The 20330-nt window shown below is 38.7% G+C and overlaps 1 protein-coding gene and 1 pseudogene across 18 annotated transcripts in view; one reads left to right on the plus strand and one right to left on the minus strand.

The window, feature by feature from the left end:
* USP54 (ubiquitin specific peptidase 54) overlaps positions 1-20330 on the minus strand; it is a 122630-nt gene that overhangs the window by 86558 nt on the left and 15742 nt on the right. The gene's annotated exons all lie outside the window — the stretch shown is intronic.
* On the plus strand, positions 6692-7293 carry LOC132015248 (small ribosomal subunit protein eS27-like; annotated as a pseudogene).

The following is a 20330-nucleotide window of genomic DNA, read 5'->3' on the forward strand; positions in this document are numbered from 1 at the left end:
TGATTTCTCTCTGTCAAATAAATAAATAAAATATTAAAAAAAAAAAAGAATGATAAATCATTGGGGCGCCTGGGTGGCTCAGTGTGTTGAGCCACTGCCTTCGGCTCAGTCATGATCTCAGGGTCCTGGGATCGAATCCCGCATCGGGCTCTCTGCTCAGCAGGGAGCCTGCTTCTCTCTCTCTCTCTCTCTCTGCCTGCCTCTCCGTCTACTTGTGATCTGTCAAATAAATAAATACAATCTTTAAAAAAAAATGATAAATCACATCAATAATACATACCCTTGATATGATTGGATGAAAATGATACAGTATCTCTGTGATCCTCTATTCAAAAAACTCAATCCCAGTCTAATCATGAGAAAAATATGAGACAAATTCCAATAGAGGGGCATCTTACAAAGTACTTGACCAGTACTCTTCAAAACTGTCAAGATCATCAAAAACAAGTATGCAAAACCATTACAGCTAAGAGGAGCCAGCAAGAATGGACAAGTAATGTAATATATCTTTTCTTAAAGATTTATTTATTAAAGAAAGAAGGCACAAGCAGGAGGGACACAAGGAGAGGGATAGAGAATCCTAAGCAGACTCCATGCCAAGTACGGAGCGATGCAGGCCTCCATCTCATGACACTGAGATCACAACCTGAGCCAAACCAAAAGGCCAATGCTTAATCAACTACACCACTCAGGCGCCTCTCTAATGTGGAATTTTAAATAGAAACTTGGAACTGAAGAGAGATATTAGGTAAAAACTAAAGACATTTGAATAAACTATGGACTTCAGCTAATAACAATGTATCAATTTTGGTTCACTACTTGTAACAAATAAACTATACTAATACAAAAAATTAATAACAGGATAAACTGTGGGGGAGAACCATATGAGAACTCTTTCTACACTCTGTCCAATAAACAGCAGCAGCTGCCACTTGGTAAACTAGATGGCTTCAAATGCTTGGCAAACAACTTCTATGTGTATGAGATTTTGAACAGTTGTTTTTAAGGAATATAAAAGCAAAGAAAATCAGTCTGTCATTACATTTTATACTCTGACATTGTCATTTAATTCAGGACAGAATGCAATCCCCATTTCCCTAACTGAAGAAACCAACAATAGTACTATTGAGTACACTTATGTCCGAAGTACATGGAGACAGATAATTCACTCTGACAAAAAGAAGGCTGAAAATGCTGTCAAAAGGGCACAGCAGCAAAAGTCAGAGTGCATGTCTCGTGTTTGCATGTAAAGACAAAACAGATGAACAGGGCCGCCTGGATGGCTCAGTTGTTAAGTGCCTGCCTTTAGCTCAGGTCATAATTCCAGGCTCCTGGGATCAAACCCTACATCAGGCTTCCTACTCCACAGGAAGCCTGCTTCTTCCTCTCCCACTTTCCCTACTTGTGTTCCCCTCTCGCTGTGTCTCTCTCTGTCAAATAAATAAATAAAATATTGGGAAAAAAAAAAAGAACAGATGAACAAAGCAGGCTGAAGTGATATTCCCTGGGCATCCTCTTTGTTAAACAATTACCAACAGTACCCCCACATGTCTGTAGAAATCCTTCCTATCGATTCTTGGGCATATTTCTCTAGAAAACTCCTTCAGAAGCGGACTTAAAAACCATCTGTTTGAGGGGCATCTGGGAGGCTGAGGCAGTTAAGCATCTGCCTTCAGCTCAGGTCATGATCCCAGGGTCCTGGGATGGAGCCCCAGATTGGGGGCTCGCTGCTCAATGGGGAGCCTGCTTCTCCCTTTCCCTCTGTCTGCCACTCCCCCTGCTTATGCTCTCTCTCTCCCAATCTCTCTCTCTCAATCTCTCTCTCTGTCAAAGAAAAATAAAATCTTGAAAAAAAAAAAAAAGAACCCATCTGTTCGATAGACAATCTGTATCCACAGCTCACAGAAAACAGAGAACTAAGAACCTTTGGTGGGTAAAAAGAGGACAGAAGAAAAAAAGTGGGCAGGTATCTACCTTCATTGAAGGGACATAAATACCACTCCTGAATTGGCAATCTGAACTAGGAGTAAGGGAAAAAAGGAGATAAGGCAGCACAGTATTAATGGTTTAGGAAAAGAAATTGGACCTTTGTGACAATTTATTTCCTTTTCTTAAATAAGCAAAGAATTTAACTGCACAGTTCACAGAAAGAAAAAAAAAAAAAGACCACTAAAGATAGGGAAAATGTCCTATCCATTTATAATTAAAGAAAGGAAAAAAAAAAAGATACATATATATCATTTTTCAGATTGCCAAATATTTAAGATTTCAGATTGCCAAATATTTAAAAGTTGGATAAAATCAGTGTAGGTGAAGGTACAGAGAAGGATAAATTCTCATTTACTCTTGGTAGTATTAAAATTAATTTGGCAGTATTTCTCAATTTTAAAAGCTTATATCTTTGTCTCAACAATTCAACTTCTGGAAATTCACCCTTCAGTTGCAAGCTAAATATAAATGGATATTTATAGTTGTACTACTTGTAATAAATAAAAACTGGCAATAGGGGACTGGTTAAATTATGGTTAAGTCGCATTTGGGAATATCTACAGAGGAAATAATATACATAGGATTTACTTCAAAATAACCAATGAGGGGGCGCCTGGGTGGCTCAGTGGGTTAAGCTGCTGCCTTCGGCTCAGGTCATGATCTCAGGGTCCTGGACTTGAGTCCTGCATCGGGCTCTCTGCTCAGCAGGGAGCCTGCTTCCTCCTCTCTCTCTCTGCCTGCCTCTCTGCCTACTCGTGATCTCTCTCTGTCAAATAAATAAATAAAAATCTTAAAAATAAATAAATAAAAATAACCAATGAGGGTGGGCACCTGGGTGGCTCAGTCATTAAGCATCTGCCTCTGGCTCAGGTCATGATCCTAGAGTCCTGGGATCTAGCTCCGCATCCAGCTCCCTGTTCCACGGGAAACCTGCTTCTCCCTCTCCCATTCCCCCTGCTTGTGTTCCCTCTTAATCACATGTTGACTAGGAGGCATAAGAGGGAATACAGATAAAACATGACTAACCACAAATTTAATAATTTTCTTGAGGCTGGTGATGGGTACATGTGGTTCACTATATTCTTTCCCTTATTTTTGATATGTTTGAAATATGCTATAATAAAAATATACAACAAACCTATGAAACAACATCATTGAAGAGGACAGTGGATAAAAGTATTGGCCCACATAACTTTGGAAATTACTGGATTCTTTTAGACTAAAAGGATAGGGAACCATGCATTAGCATTGTACTCTAGCTAATAAAGCTGTTTCCCACAGGTGTACAAGTTAACAACTCTCAAACCACTATACATGTATACTGAACCTGGACAATTAGGTAACTGAATGGTGGATGGTAGAAGGTTTCTCGCTTTTAGAATGGGAGATTACAGATAAGCAGGAAGAAAAGGCTAAAACGATCCATGTGGTAACGGATTAGAATTAGAATATGAACTTGTGTTTCACCTAATAAAAATATGGATGGTTACATCTAGAAATATTTATAGATCTATATGTATGAGTATACATATGTATGTGTATATATTGACTTATTCTGTCAGCTAAGAATGCTTAGAATCAATGACATACCAGCTGTAACAAGCACACCAAGAGACAAGATCTTAGTTTCTAATACCACTCTCCAACGAAATAAACCCAGTTTTCTTGGAGAAATGTCTGATTCCAGGACTGCAAAGGAAATACACAAGATAAGCCCAAGCATCTTGTTATGTCAGAAACTAAGGAAATGGTAAAAAACAAAACAAAAATCCTAAATTGACAGAGGTATCCAAAAGGAACACAGAAGACAAACGGAATGAGCTTCCAAAAGCCAAATCTAAAGTATAAAATAAGAATAAAATAAAGTAGGGGCGCCTGGGTGGCTCAGTGGGTTAAGCCTCTGCCTTCAGCTTGGGTCATGATCCCGGGATCCTGGGATCGAGCCCCGTGTCAGGCTCTCTGCTCAGCAGAGAGCTTGCTTCCCTTCCTCTCTCTCTGCCTGTCTCTCTGCCTGCTTGTGCTCTCTGTCTGTCAAATAAATAAATAAATAATCTTAAAAAAAAAAGAATAAAATAAAGTATAAAATATAAAGTATAAAATAAGAATCTATGAGTTCATACTGATAATAAGGAAATAATTAAATAAACAAATGGAGAAGAACAAATTTCCCTTGCAGAAGAATTCCAGATAATTTATCAGCTACTCCCCCCTGGAAAGATAAGGACAATAAATCCCACTCCTTAAGTGCATGGAGCCCTTGTTCCAAAAACTACAGCATGGACAGGCACCTGGGTGGCTAAGTCAGTTAAGCATCCGACTCCTGATTCAGCTGAAGTCATGATGTTGGGGTCATAAGATCAAGCCTCATGCTGGGACGCCTGGGTGGCTCAGTTGGTTAAGCGGCTGCCTTCGGCTCAGGTCATGATCCCAGCATCCTGGGATCGAGTCCCACATCAGGCTCCTTACTCAGCAGGGAGCCTGCTTCTCCCTCTGCCTCTGCCTGCCATTCTGTCTGCCTGTGCTCGCTCTCTCTCCCTCTCTCTCTTCTGACAAAAAAACTTAAAAAAAAAAAAGATCATGCCTCATGCTGGGCTCTGCATTGGGTGTGGAGTCAGCTTAAGATTCTCTCTCTCCCTCCCCCACGCTCTCTCTTAAAAAAAAAAAAAAAAAAGTAAAGCATAGAAAAAGGGAAGGGGGAGACTAACTTTAGCAGAGAAACTTGACAACCTCAGCCAAGTGATTAAGATCATTATCAACAATGATAAATCATGTCGATAATATATACCCTTGATATGATGTGATAAGAATAGCACTGTATCTGTGATCTTCCACTTGTGAAAACTAAAAAAGGGAAACCTCACTAAAGTGGACTCTAGGGTGCCTGGGTGGCTCAGTGGGTTAAGCCGCTGCCTTCGGCTCAGGTCATGATCTCAGGGTCCTGGGATCGAGTCCCGCATCGGGCTCTCTGCTCAGCGGGGAGCCTGCTTCCCCCTCTCTCTGCCTGCCTCTCTGCCTACTTGTGATCTCTCTCTCTGTCAAATAAATAAATAAATAATCTTAAAAAAAAAATAAAGTGGACTCTAGATGCTAGAAGGGGAGGCTGGAAGGGGGAGCTGTACCACTCAATATCAATTACAGGAAAAACTGTCAATTACAAATACAACAGAATCATCATCACTGGAAAAGAATTGTCAACTAAAGGTCCCAACAGAGAACGATGTAGACTGCGTCTCATATTTTAAAAATCTACTAATTCTGCAACTCAGGCTTTGAAAAATCACCCTACACTCTTGCTTTTCTCCAATGGACTTTTGTTCAAAACAAACCCTCCCAACTTCCTCTTTCTCCATTAAAATAAGGTTCCATTCCTTTGTGAGATTTGCCTATGGCTTTGCCATAGCTTGCATAGCCTGAATTGCAATTCTCTGTTATTCCCAAGTAAAAGCATTTTTGCTAGTATAATAAACAGTGTTACTGGTAAGACTGTTTTATTTCTAAGGTTAACACACCCAGGGGCAACTGGGTGGCTCAGTCATTAAGCATCTGCCTTCAGCTCAGGTCATTATCCCAGAATCCTGGGATCCAGCCCTGCATCGGGCTCCCTGGTCTACAAGAAGCCTGTTTCTCCCTCTCCCACTCCCCCTGCTCTTGTTACCTCTCCTGCTGTGTCTATCAAAAAAATAAATCTCTTTTAAAAAAAAATAAGGTTAACACACCTCAAAACCCACAACCCCAGTCTAATTATGAGAACATCATCAGACAAATTCCAGAAGAGAAGCATCCTAAAAATACTTCACTAGTACTCCTAAAAACTATCAGGTCATCAAAAACAAGGAAAGTCTGTGACAGCCAAGAAGAGCCTAAGGAGACATGACTACTAAATTAATGCAGTATCCTGGATGGGAGCCTGGAACAAAGAAAAGACATAAGATAACAGCTAAGGAAATGTGAAGTGTTTAATAATAATGTACCAATATTGATTCATTAACTGCAATAACTCTAAGATGTTAGTAATAATGAAAACTGGGGGCGCCTGGGTGGCTCAGTGAGTTAATCCTCTGCTTTCAGCTCAGGTCATGATCTCAGGGTCCTGAGATCGAGCCCCACATCGGGTTCTCTGCTTGGCAGGGGGCCCGCTTCCTCCTCTCTGCCTGCTTTGTGATCTCTGTCTGTCAAATAAATAAAATCTTTAAAAAAATAATAATAATGAAAACTGGATGAGGAAATAGAGAACTCCATACTATCATCTCAGCTTTTCTGTAATCTAAAACTGTTCTAAAAAACATGTTTTAAAGCTTATGAAAGGTTGCCTAGGTGGCTCAGATGGTTGAGCGACTGCCTTTGGCTCAGGTCATGATCCCGGACTTCCAGGATCGAGTCCCGCATCGGGTTCTCAGTTCCTTGGGGAGTCTGCTTCTCCCTCTAACCTCCTCCTCTCTCATGCTCTCTCTCACTCATTCTCTCTCAAATAAATAAATAAAATCTTAAAAAAAAAAAAAGCTTATGAAAAAAGGATAAGAATTTAATAAAAATCAGTTAAAATCGGTAAAAACTATTCTAAATAATGTGTTTAAAAGCTTATGGAAAAAGGATAGGAATTTAATAAAAATCAGATTTCTTAAAATGCATTTTTTAAATCTCATGCAAATGAAAAATTATGTAACGGGGTGCCTAGGTGGTTCAGATGGTTAAGCATCTCCCTTTGTCTCAGGTCATGATCTCAGGGTCCTGGGATCCAGCCTTACAGCTGAGCAGGGAGCCTACTTCTCCCTCTGCCCCTCACCTGGCTGGTACTTTCTTTGTGTGTCTCTCTCAAAAATGTTTTTTAAATTCTAAACAAAAAGAAAAAGAAAAATTATGTAATAGAGAAAAAATAAATCTCATGCAAATAATTTCTTGTGTCTCTACTACTCCAAAAAGGATACATCCCAGTGAAATACTATCTCATACGAACCAGCCTAGATAAAGACATTAGGTTTGTTTTCATTTTTATTTTTGCTTTTGTTTTTTGCTTTCCAGTGGTGACTACCTCCCAATGAGAGGACCTCCTCCACCCATCCCTGAAGGAAGAGAAGAGTAAGCACAAGAAGTGCCTCATGCAGAGCCCCAATTCCTACTTCATGGGTGGATGTGAAGTGTCCAGGATGCTACAAAATCAGTACCATCTTTGGCCATGCACAAACAGGAGTTTAGTGTGCACTAAACTCCTGTTTGTGTGTTGGCTTCTCCACTGTCCTTTGCCAGTGTACAGAAGGAAAAACAAGACTTACAGATGGATGCTCCTTCAGATGGAATCAGAACTAAAATCACCCTTATGGAATTAAGGTCTTAATTTTATTTGGAAGCAATGACCAAGTTTGTGACTGTCACTGAATATACATTATCTAATACCCACAATGTACAGCCCGAGGCCACATGATTTAAAAGTTAAATTCTATGCTAAATGCACCAGTAATTTTTTCTGTTTTTGTTTTTTCTGGACATTCCCTTAACACTAGTCACCAGGTAGTATTTTAGCAGCTCCAATCAAGGAAAAAGTGTATAAGTCTTAGCAAAAATGAGTAATCATTTTCCACTTCAGACTATTTAACTGTCTTTTCCTATAGGCGGAACTCTTTGGTAAGAACATATATCAATAATACTTGCCTATATTTGCATAGTATTTATAGTTTGCAAAGCATCTATGCCCACTTTCACGCACCACCACTCCACTCCAGGAAGGTCTCCAGGCTATATTCACACTCGTGGTAAGCACCCCATAGCACTGCATTAATCTCTTACCTTAACATTGTTCAGTGATCTGATGAATGTTGTGTCTTGCCCCAAAAGCTATAAGCTTCTTAATGTTAGGGATCATGCTGTATTAATCTTTGAGTCCCCAGGGCTTAATGTTGTATCTCGAATATTTTAGATGTTTAATTAATATTTGATGGATGAATTAAAAACTATGAATTTTATAATCTTACATTTCTCAGCAGGGTTCTGGTTATGCTAAACATTTTAAATAGTGATGCTGGCTTTGTTGGTGTCACTATTTTAAATTGTCATTATTTAAAACAAATAATAAATATATTAAAATAAATTTTTGTTTAAAGATTTTTATTTATTTATTTGACAGAGACAGAAATCACAAGTAGGCAGAGAGGCAGGCAGAGAGAGAGGGAGAAGCAGGCTCCCCGCTGAGCAGAGAGCCTGATGCAGGGCTCTGATCCCAGGACCCTGAGATCATGACCTGAGCCAAAGACAGAGGCTTAACCCACTGAGATACCCAGGCGCCCCTTAAAATAAATTAAAAAAAAAAAATTAAAAGCACCCTGAATCAAGATGAGTGGGAAACCATCCCATAAATACACTTTGGGTAATATGTGTGTGCATGCATGTGTGTATTTATATTTATATTTATCTTAATACAGAGTGGTTTAGGGAATATTATTCCATTTTTACTAAGTACTCTCTACCTATGCACAGATAGGGCACACTAGAAGACATTAGAGCTTATTCATCTTTTTTTTTTTTTTTTAAAGAATCCATTTATTATTTGACAGAGAAAGACACAGCAAGAGAGGGAACACAAGCAGAGGGAGTGGAAGAGGGAGAAGCGGGCTTCCCACTGAGCAAGGAGCCCAATATGGGGATTGATCCCAGGACCCTGGGATCATGACCTGAGCTGAAGGCAGCCACTTAACAACTGAGCCACGCAGGTGCCCCAGAACTTATCCATCCTTAATATCAGAAAGAAACATAAAGATTCTCTGAGGTTCAGCATGATAATACTTATATGACAATGCAGTCTCTATAAACTGTGTAAGTAGAAATTTGGTATATTTTAAATGCATTAGAAAAGGTTGTTCTTTAAATACTGTTGATATATTATTTTAAAAAGCAAAATCTCCAGGCGCCTGGGTGGCTCAGTGGGTTTGGCCACTGCCTTCGGCTCGGGTTGTGATCTCAGGGTCCTGGGATTGAGTCCCACATTGGGCTCTCTGCTCAGTGGGGAGACTGCTTCCCTCTCTCTCTCTCTCTGCCTGCCTCTCTGTCTACTTGTGATCTCTCTCAAATAAATAAAATCTTTAAAAAAAAAAAAGCAAAATCTCCTTTTCTCTTTTGTATATTTGATGTCCACATTAAAAAGATATAAAAATGTTAAAGTAGAGCAAATGGTGATGAATGGAATAAGAGAAATGAAGTGAGACCACTGATTCTATTTGACCTTTGAAATTCTAATAAGAGAATTCTACACTGAACTTCTCCTCTTATGAACTATAGCTTAAATATTTTAACTCATTAAATACTTACTGAGCCTACTTACTACTGTAAGCCAGATATAGTGCTAATATTTGAGGTACAAAGATGACTAAAATCAGGGGACCTTCAAAGGGTTCACTAATGAGAGGAAAAAAAAAAAACTGTAACAGAGATGTGAACAAAGGCCCTTGGAAAGTCTAAGTAAGGTTTTCCAAAGGATGTAATAACTTAATTGGGTTTTAACACTATTGTATAATAAAGAATTTGACTGGTCTGTGTGCCTGGTTCCTGTGAGGTAAGCCTCTAAACCTTTGGAATTTCCCAACTGATAGGAGTGTCTGTGTTATTTAAGGTGGGTTCTTCCAGCCACATTGGGTTTATGCTAACCAAGTGACTGACATTGGGCCCCTAGTTTCAAGATGAGGGATGCCCATTCTGGAAAGACCAACTATATGATTAAAGGATTGATGCACTGAGCCACATGATATTAGCTTGACCTTTGGGGAATATAAACAGGTTGAAGACAGAGTTCAAACATACAGCCAATGATTCAATCACTCCTGTCTACCTAATGAAATCCTAGTAAAAACTGTGAACACAGAGTTGGTGAGCTTCTCTGGTTAGTAATACACATCAATGTGCTGGGAAGGTGACACATCCTGAGGACACAGAAGCTTTGCTTTTGCGAATCTCCCAGACCTTGCCCTATGCATCTCTCCCTTTTGCTGGTTCAAATGTGTAACCTTTTGCTATAATAAAACTGTAATCCTAAGAACAGCACTTTCCTGAGTTCTACGAGTTGTTCTAGTGAATTATCAAATCTGAGGGGCTCAGAACTCCTGAATTTGGTCAGAAATACAGATGGCCTGGAGATTCCTGAACTTGTAGTTGGCATCTCAAATGCAGAAAGTCTTGTGAGGGACAATGCCCTTAACTGGCATAAATAGAGCTAATTCGGGGCGCCTAGGTGGCTCAGTGGGTTAAAGCCTCTGCCTTTGGCTCAGGTCATGATCCCAGAGTCCTGGGATCGAGCCCCACATCGGGCTCTCTGCTCCACAGGGAGCCTGCTTCCTCCTCTCTCTTTGCCAGTCTCTCTGCCTACTTGTGATCTCTGTTTGTAAAATAGATAAAAATCTTTAAAAATATATAAAATAAAAAAATAAATAGAGCTAATTTTCATTAATGTCAAAACTGCACTGCAAATACCCTACAGGAATTGGTTTAAAATATGGACTTACAAAATTACTCATCACAAAATACAGTACATAAAGAGGCACCTGGCTGGGCTCAGTTGGTTAAGTGACTGCCTTCAGCTCAAATCATGATCTTGGAGTCCTAGGATCGAGTCCTGCATCAGGCTTCCTGCTCAGCGGGGAGGTTGGCCTCTCCCTGTGACCCTCTCCCCTCTCATGCTCTCTCTCTCTCTCTCAGGTAAATAAAATCTTTAAAAAAAAAAAAATACAGTACATTTAAATACAACGGAATGTTACAGAATGGCCTATCATAGCCACTAACTCAGGAAACAAACACGTAAGCCCTAGAGTGCTACTGTAGCCAAATGCCCCATCCCAAAGAACCTCAAGCAGACTGGACAAACTGAAGACACAGCTCCTGGATGGGTTTCCCAGAATGTTGCCAAACAAATTTGGATAAACTCACCCCAAGAGAAGTCACTAGCTCAAGAGATGAGGGCTTGGAAAAGAGAAAGGGAGAGATTTTCTTCAAGTGCTGGCAACTGGGGGAGGTGGCAGCCTCAAGCCTTACCAACCAGTATCTCTGCCAGCAAGATGAACACCTAGATTTTTACAGAGGGTGGTTAAGGGAGGCAGCATGAGAGAGCAGGCAGAGAGCACGTGATCATGGGTGAAGGTCCATACGTGTTCAGTGGTAATTACAGGCAGGGAAGGGAATGTAGTGGGGTGTGGTCTTTTAGGCATTCTGTTGCTATCAAGGCTTTTCTGGTCTGCTGGTTGGAATGTTTTGGTCACTGCAAACATCTCTGTCAATGCATTAACAAAGTACCATAAAAAATAAACACAACAGGGTTTAGTTTGAACATGAATTAAGTGGTCTTGTCTATTTCTAGTTTTAACTGTCAGGGTTCTATAGTTGACCAAGAGGGCTTGCTGTCAGGAGCATGACTCAATCATAAAAAAATATGTTGTAGATGAATATTTACTGACATAAACACATAACATCATAAACACATAAACATCATACCCTTAAGCTCCAGATCCATTCTCTTCCCCTGAGGTCCAGACATGTACATTCAACTTTCTACTGAGTATCACCACTTGGTTGTCTACCAGGTATCTCGAACTTAACATGTCCTAAAGAAAAAAAACTTAATTCTCACCAAGTACACCCCAGTCAGCTACTCCATACTCTTCCATATCTCAGTAAATAGTACTACCATTCACTCACTTGTTCTGGCTAAAGTTGGAGCCATGCTTGACTTCCTTGCTTCCCTAACATCTCACCAAACCATCAGCAAATCTTATGGGTGCTACTATCAAAACATATCCCTTCTTACCACCTCCGCTGTTACCATCCAAGACAAAGCCACCTCTATCTACTGCCTAGAATACTACTACAATAGCCTTCTATTCGGTCTCCCTTGCTTCCATTATAATCAGTCACTCTACACAGCAACTAGAATAATCTTTAATAAATCAGTGTAATTACATTGTCTTCCCGATACGTTCTGAATAAAATCTAGATTCCTTATTTTAAAATTCTCATGATCCAGCTTCTACTTCTCTTAACAATTTCATCTTTACTGCTCTTTGCCCTTTATTTTTCAAAGATTTCAAGTAACTTCTCATCTCAAGACTTCTTCACTTGCTAATCTCTCGCCTCTGAAAATCTATTCCCTAGCTCTTTCTATAGTCTGAACCTTCATTTCATTCTGGTCTTGACTTAAATATTACCCTCCTCAAAGGGACTTCCCTTCATCTAAAATTACTACCTATTTCAACTATACTTCAATGAAAAAATAAATTTTTAAAACTAAAATGACCACTTGCCACCCTATCTCTTTACCTTGCTTTATTTTGCTGTTGTTGTACTTAACACTACCAGATAGTACTTCTATCTAGTAGACAGAAGTACTGGTAGAAGAATACCTTCTCTATTAGAATGTAAGCTCCCTGAGGCAGACACTTTGTCAGTTTTGTTTGCTATGGCATCTCCAGAGTCTAGAACACTATGTGGATACACAGTGGGCAAGACATAAATACTTGTTGAAAGGTTAGAATGTTAGGTGAAAGGAGCAAATTTTAACAGTACTTTCAAAATTACTTTTCTTATGTAATTACTTCTTTCTTATATAATTATATAATTAAACAAAATGGAGGGGTGCCTGGGTGGCTCAGTGGGTTAGGCCTCTGCCTTCTCTCGGGTCATGGTCTCAGGGTCCTGGGATCGGGCCCCGCATCAGGCTCTCTGCTCAGCGTGGAGCCTGCTTCCCCCTCTCTCTCTGCCTGCCTCTCTGCCTACTTGTGATCTGTCAAATAAATAAATAAAATCTTTGGGGAAAAAAAGGAAAACAGAAGCCACTACATACACACACTACATACACACACGTCAGTCCTCATTATTCATGGATTCTGTATGCACAAATTTGCCTACTTGTCAAAATACATTTGTCACCCCAAAATCAATATTTGCAGCAATTCTCTGGTCAATGGAGTTGCCTGAAATGCACACTCCCAATCAAGGTCAAACTAGACAATGAAATGCTTGGTGGCCTTCTTGGTTCAGCTTTCATACTATTAAAAAAAGTCCTTTTTTGTGGTGTGGTGTTACATTCTTCATATTTTTGTATTCTTGGTTGGGTGATTCCTGTTCAAAATGACTTCCAAGCATAGAGCTAAAGTGCTATCCAGTGTTTCTAAGAAGGCTGTGATGTGCCTTCTGGATATAATACATGTTATATACATTCATTCAGGCATAAATTACAGGGCTATCTGTTGTGAGTTCAACATAAATAAATTAATAATATATATTAAATAACATGTCCTTAGGGTACCTGGGAGGCTCAGTCAAGCATCTGCCTTTGGCTCAGGTCATGATCCCAGAGTCCAAGGATCAAGTCCCACATCAGCCTCCCTTCTCAGCAGGAAGCCTGCTTCTCCCACTGCCCCTCCTCCCACTCGTGGACACTCGCTCACGCATGCACTGTCTCTCTCAAAAATATATTAAAAAAAAAAAAAACTCTTCAAAAAAATAAGATCTCTTTAAACCACACACATAAAATGAATTTAGGGATTAATCAGTTAATGAAAATATAACCAGAGGTACACAGGAACCTAATCCGTATTTGTTCTAGGAGCAATAATTCAGTACTCATTCAGTGTTCACGATGATGTTATAGAACATACTACCACCAACAACGTGTGTGTGTGTGTGTGTGCGCGTGTGCGTGTGTGCATATTAAATTAAAAGGTCAGAGAGAGGACACCTCGGTGAGTCAGTGGGTTAAAGCCTCTGCCTTCGGCTCAGGTCATTATCCCAGGGTCCTGGGATGGAGTCCCGCATCAGGCTCTCTGCTCCGTGGGGAGCCTGCTTCCTCTTCTCTCTCTGCCTGCTTCTCTACCTACTTGTGATCTCTGTCAAATAAATAAATAAAATCTTTAAAAAAAAAAGGTCTAAGAGATTATATGTCATTATATCATATTAATATAGTTAATATAATCTTTGGGCAGGAATATTATAGGGTATTTACCTCTTATTTTTTCCTCATTTGTATTTTCTATTTTTTTTACAATAAAAATAATTTTTTGCTGGAAGAAAAAAAGAGTCACTTCTAACATTTTAAAATAAGAATTGTATTAGTAAACATCCTAGAGTAGCCAAAGGAATATAAAATAAAAATAGGATATGAACACTGATTTTTTTTTCAGTAATTAAAAGTATAAATTTATAGCTCTCCTCTTACCTTCTTAGCCTGAGTCTTCTTTTTTTATTATTATTATTTTTATTAACATATAATGTATTACTTGCCCCAGGGGTACAGGTCTGTGAATCATCAGGCTTACACACTTCACAGCACTCACATCACATACCCTCCCCAATGTCCATAACCTAACCACCCTCTCCTCAGCAACCCTCAGTTTGTTTTGCAAGATTGAGTCTCTTACCGTTTGTCTCCCTCCCGATCCCATCTTGTTTCATTTTTTCCTTCCCTACCCTCCAAACCCCCCTCTGTGCCTCTCAAATTCCTCCTATCAGGGAGATCATATAATTGTCTTTCTCTAATTGACATATTTCGCTCAGCCTAATACCCTCTAGTTTCATCCATGTCATTGCAAATGGCAAGATTTCATTTCTTTAGCCCGGTCTTCTAAATCAACCTCAGGGGCACCTGGGTGGCTCAGATGGTTAAGTGTCTACCTTTGGCTCAGGTCATGATCCCAGGGTCCTGGGATCAAATCCCATATCAGGCTCCCTGCTCCTTGGGGAGTCTGCTTCTGCCTCTCTCTCTCTCTCATATGTAAATAAATAAATAATTTTTTTAAAATTCTAAAATATCTGCATTAAATGGAAAGAAGTTATTTACAAAAGAAGCAAAAAAAAAGTTCAATACTGACTCACTTATAAATAAATAAATAAATAAATAAAACCTCAAATGTACAAATGCACATGTATTTTTATACACTTCTCCCTGAACAGACTATTCAAATACGAACAGTTTAAAACTCATTCATTTATAATTATAGAATCTTACGAGTAGAAAGAATCTTTAAAGAGCATATACTTAGCTTTCTAACCTAATGCAAGAACACTTTTTATAATCCTTTTTATAAGGGGTCACAGCCTCTGCCAGAATATGTTCAAGAACAGAGAGTACATTATCCCATAAGGCAGCAAATTTTTTTAGAAGATTTATTTATTTATTTGAGAGAGTATACACGTGCACACAAGCTGGGGGAAGAACAGAAGGAGCGAAATTTCAAGAAGAATTCCTGATGACTGGGGAGCCCCACACGGGGCTCAATCTCACAACCAATGAGGATCATGACCTGAGCTGAAACTAAAAGTCAGATGCTCAACCAAGCCCCCCTCACCCTAAGACAGATTCTAATTTACACTCACCATTCTAAGTTCAATCTCTGATCTAAAAGTAAGCAGATCTACTATCTCCTCTTTACATAAGCATTCCAAATATGTAAGACAAAATTCTTATGTTCCCTTAATCACCTCTTTCAGGCTAAATATTCTAGTATGACTATGACTCAGTGTGGTACACAACCTTATTTATGCCCTTGTGTAATCCCCACTCTTGGAATACAGGCTGGACCTGGTGATTTACTTGTAATAAACAGAATACAGGAAAGGTGATTGGGATGTCATTACCAAAATTAGGTTACAGACTTTGGCTTCTGTCTTCTTCACTGTCATGGAAGCCAGGTGTGGTGTTTTAAACTGCTCTGTGTTGAGTCCTACAAGGCAAGGAACCGAAAAAGGCCTCTAGCCAACAAACCAGCAACGAAGGAAGGCCCTCAGTCAATCAACCCATGAGGAACTGAGTCCTGCCAATAATCACATCAGAGAACTTGGAAGCAGATCCTCCCCCAGCTCAATCTTCAGAGGAAACCAAAACTTTAGCTAACAACCTGATTGCAAACTATGAGAGACACTCTTTGATTCCTCTTTTTTTTGTAATCAAAACTTAAGAACTTTATTTTTTTCCACATTCAAATAAGTGAACTTCTTTCAATTATTAACATAGTATTAGTTTCAGAGGTAGAGGTCAGTAATTCATCACTTGCATAGAACACCCAGTGCTCATTACATCAAGTGCACTCTTTAATGTTCATCATCCAGTTACTCCATCTTCCCATCCCCCACCCCTCCAGTAATCCTGTTTGTTTCCTATGATTAAGTCTCTTACATTTTGTTTCCCTCTCTAATTTTGTCTTGTTTCATTTTTTTGTCCCTTCCCCTATAACCCTCTATTTTGTTTTTGTTTTTTTTTTTCCCCCAAAGGTTTTACTTACTTATTTGAGAGAGAGAGAAAGAGCATGAGCAGGGTGAGGGGCAGAAGGAGAAGCAGACTCCCCACTGCACAGGCTTGATCCTGGGACTCTAGGATCATGACCTGAGCCAAATGCAGATGTTTAACCAGCTGAGCCATCAAGGCACCCCTGTTTTGTTTCTTAAATTCCTCATATAAGATCATATGATGTCTTTCTGATTGACTTATTTCGCTTAGCATAGTACCTTCTAGTTCCATTCACATCAATGCAAATGGCAAGATTTCATTTTTTGATGGCTGAGTTTTATTCCAGTGTATGCGGGCATATGTGTATATGTGTGTGTGTGTATGTGTACAAACACACCATATCTTCTTTATCCATTTATCTTTTGAAGGACAGCTGGGCTCTTTCCATAGTTTATCTATTGTGGACATTGCTGCTATAAAGACTGGGGTGCAAGTGTCCCTTTGGATCATTACATTTGTATCTTTGGAGTAAATACCTAGTAGTGCAATTGCTGGGTCATAGGGTAGCACACACCTTGAATCCTGACCCATAGAAACATGAGATAACAAATATGTATTGTTTTTGTTTTTATTTTGTTTTTGTTTTAAGATTTTATTTATTTATTTGACAGAGATCACAAGTAGGCAGAGAGGCAAGCGGGGCGGGTGGGAGAGAAGCAGGCTCCTCGCTGAGCAGAGAGCCCGATGTGGGGCTCGATCCCGGGACTCTGGGATCATGACCTGAGCCAAAGGCAGAGGCTTTAACCCACTGAGCCACCCAGGTGCCCCCAAATATTAATTGTTTTAAGTCATTAAATTTTGAGGTAATTTGTTATGCAGCAATAGATAAGTAACCTAGCAATTTCACCTCTCATCATAGCTTAGAAAAATTCTCACACATATCTTTATTAGAGGAAAACAAAAACAAAAACAAAAACAATCTAAATGCTCATCAAAAGAAAATACAATATATTACAATCTTAAGATTTATTGCTATGTAGCATTCAAAAATGAACTAGATCTATTTAAACTAGATCTATTCAATCTCAATATAATGCTAAGGGAAAAAGTTGTAGAGTTATCCCTAAAATAGTCCACTTATGTAAAAATTCTCTTTAAGTTTTTATTTTTTTAAGTAATCTCTACATCAAACATGGGGCTTGAACTCTGAACCCCAAGATCAAGAGTTGCATGCTCTACTGACTGAGCAGCCAGGCACCCCCATTCATATAAAATTTTTATTTTTTTTATTTTAAAATATTTTTTTTAAGATTTTATTCATTCATTTGAGAGCAAGAGAGAGCATGAGAGGGGAGAGGGTCACAGGGAGAAGAAGACTCCCTGCCAAGCAGGGAGCCCGATGTGGGACTCGATCCCAGGACTCCAGGATCATGACCTGAACCAAAGGCAGTTACTTAACCAACTGAGCTCCCAGGAGCCCCTTATTTTTAAATATTTTAAAGTAATCTCTATACCCAACATGGGGATCAACTAGAGATCAAGAGTCACATGCTGTATGCTCTATTGAGTGAGCCAGCCAGGCACTCCCATTTATGTAAAATTTCCAAAACACATAAAGCACTACTATACATTAGATGTGGATACATTTTATACATACACAAAATTATAAGAAATGGATTGCATTTCTACTTAAATATATTAATTAAATAATTTACCTCCACACCCTTCTAATTTAATTCTCCACCAAAAATAAGAGTAAAGGAATACAAAAGGTAAAAATCCATAAAGACAAAGTAACTGAAAACAGGGGAAGAATTTACACAAAATTTTAGAAGCTGGAAAGCAGATAAATGTGCGGTAATTGATTAACATACCAGAGAAAGAACCAGAGGGTAAATGTTGGCAAACAAAAGCATACATACTCCTACTACAGAACCCAGGGAAGGCTCAGGATTGGCACCCTTTGCAGGAGGGAATGTGGGGTGGAACTTAAAAATGGAAAAGCAATTAAAAAATGTGTATAAGAAGTTAAATGGGGTGCCTGGGTGGCTCAGTTGGTTAATCAACTGCCTTCTGCGTTTTGGGCTCCCAGCTCCATGTGGAATCTGCTTCTCCCTCTGACCTTCTCCCCTCTCATGCTCTCTCTTACTCGCTCTCACTCTGAAATAAATATATTTTTATCTAAATTTAAAATTCAATTTTTAAGTTAAAACTTAAAATTTAAAAATTTCAATCTTAAAAAAGCACATGGAAATTAAGTTAAAGTCTATATACTAAATGGGGAGATCCCCCATCCCTCTTCTCCCTCTCAGCACCAAACCACTTGTAGTCAGACACCAAGCTCCCCCAGCAAGAAACTAGAGGACTTCCATCTGGGAAAATTAACAGGCCCAAAAGAATACCTATAAATACATACAGCTGATGGTACTCAAATGGGGATGGGGGGGTGGAGCCTGAAGGAGACCGACAATCCAGAGAATATAAGAAAACTTAAAAATCTAAAATGTATTTCTCAGAAAGGTAAGATTTTGCATCTCTAAACCAAGAAATAATACAAAGTCCAATGGAAGATTTGAAAGACAAATTTAAGGACATCTCCCAACATGTAAAATATCAAGACAAAGGACGCCTGGGTAGCTCAGTTGGTTAAAATATAAAGACAAAGAAACAGAAAAGATAATGGATTAAAAAACAGAGAATCAATTCAGGCTTTCCAGAAAAAAGAGAAGAAGAAAATATCAAAGAAAAAGTACAAAAAATATCCCAGATTTTAAGATCATGAGTTTTCAATTTAAAGGAATCACAAAGCCCCTACCATAATGAATTTAAAAATCCACACTATGGCACAAATAATTCTAAACTGTAGAACACTAGGAATAAAGAGAAAATTCTGTAAGTATCTAGAGAGAAGGAAAAAAAGGTATCATACAAAGGAATGAAATCAGAATGACATCAGGTTGCACAACAATATAAATGTACTTAATGCCACAGAAGCATACACTTAAAAATGGTTCAAATGGTAAGCTTTATGTTATGTATATTTAACCAAAAAAAGTGTTTAAAAACAAGAATGATGGAGGGTACCTGGGTGGCTCAGTCAGATAAGTATCCGACTCTTTATTTCAGCTCTGGTCTTGATCTCAGAATCATGAGTTCCAGCTCCATATACTGGGCACAGAGCCTACTTTAAAAAAATAATAATAACGGAGTACCTCAATGGTCAGATCCCAATTCCTTCATAAGAATTAGTGCATACAGGGGCACCTGAGTGGCTCAGTCAGTTAAGTGTCTGCCTTCAGCTCAGGTCATGATCCTAGGGTCCTGGGATCAAGTCCCATATCTGGGCTCCCTGCTCAGTGGGGTGTCTGCTTCTTCCTCTCCCTCTGTGTGCTCACTCTCTCTCGCTAACAAATGAATAAAAAAATCTTTTTAAAAAAAAAAGAAATGTGCATATAAAAACAATACATTTTCTGTAGGCTTCTGAAGTAAACATATTGCAAATGCCCAGTCTGTATTCCTAAAAATTATATATTTTTATTTATTTTTAAAAACTACCATTTGTTTTTGTAAAAATAAAATAAAAAGAATATTAGACTTTTCATGGGCAACACAGGAAGAAAATAGCAATACCTTTAAATAATGAGGAAATTATTTCCAACAGAAAATTCTATTAAATAGAGTATTATTTTTTATATCGAGGATAGAATAAAAACATTTTCAAATATGCAAGATTTCAAAAAATTTAATTCTCATAAATTTTAACTCTCAGAGAGGTTCTGGAGAAGCAAGAAAGAAAATGACAAGTAATTCAGGAAACAGAATTCCCAGGAGGTTAGTAAAAGGAAATCCCAGGGTGAGATCTATAGAACCAACCAACCCATGCTAGAGCAGAATATAGAATATACAGAATATACAAAGTAGATCTCTAAGGGTTAAAAAATAATTATAAATTATCTATTGGACTTGAATGAATGGGGCAGAGCCTTATGGTCCTGGCTGAGAGTCTGGGAATAATTTAGTAAGCTGAACTTTGAAAGCTGAGCAAGTAAAAAAAGCAAGGTAATTAATTATGCCTAAGGAAAATTAAAAGTTGTATGAGAAAATAATTATAATCATTATACATTATATAGCTCAGGTTCAATATTTGTGT

The sequence above is a fragment of the Mustela nigripes genome, chromosome 4, assembly GCF_022355385.1.
Source record: "Mustela nigripes isolate SB6536 chromosome 4, MUSNIG.SB6536, whole genome shotgun sequence".
Taxonomy (NCBI): domain Eukaryota; kingdom Metazoa; phylum Chordata; class Mammalia; order Carnivora; family Mustelidae; genus Mustela; species Mustela nigripes.